At 28.6% G+C, this 444-nt stretch overlaps 1 protein-coding gene across 1 annotated transcript in view; it reads left to right on the plus strand.

Annotated features, from left to right (window-relative positions):
• The window catches only part of LOC119582357 (cilia- and flagella-associated protein 57-like), a 16,334-nt gene that overhangs the window by 12,771 nt on the left and 3,119 nt on the right, over window positions 1-444 (plus strand). The window lies entirely within an intron of this gene.

Below are 444 nucleotides of genomic sequence, written 5' to 3' on the forward strand. Positions count from 1 at the left end.
TTAGTTTTTAAGAGTTTTTTCCCCGTGAAGGTAGATTTTTTCTATATCTTAGTGGTTACAGGGGCGCTACTGTTGTTTCTTAATTATATTTTCGTTAAAGGAATATCTATTACTTTTATTGGATCTGTTATTAGTTTCGCCGTGAATGTTCAAGAACTTCACTTATTTTGTTGTTTTAATCGTAGAATTATAGAAAATACTAATAATAGCATATTTTCCCTATCTCTCCACTACAAATTAACACAATTATAATTTCATTTTGAAATTGTACTTTCCAGTAATACGGTAAATACTAGTACGTCCCCCTCCCACCAGTTTCGAATTACAACAATCAGTTCACTTATTTTTTATTCACTTTGTAACTAATTCACTTATATTATAATTACCTTTTTTAATATAATCTTAAAATCGCCTCTTGACTTAACATGTATTTTGACCAACTAA

Source organism: Penaeus monodon, chromosome 15, assembly GCF_015228065.2.
Source record: "Penaeus monodon isolate SGIC_2016 chromosome 15, NSTDA_Pmon_1, whole genome shotgun sequence".
NCBI classification, from domain to species: Eukaryota; Metazoa; Arthropoda; class Malacostraca; order Decapoda; family Penaeidae; genus Penaeus; species Penaeus monodon.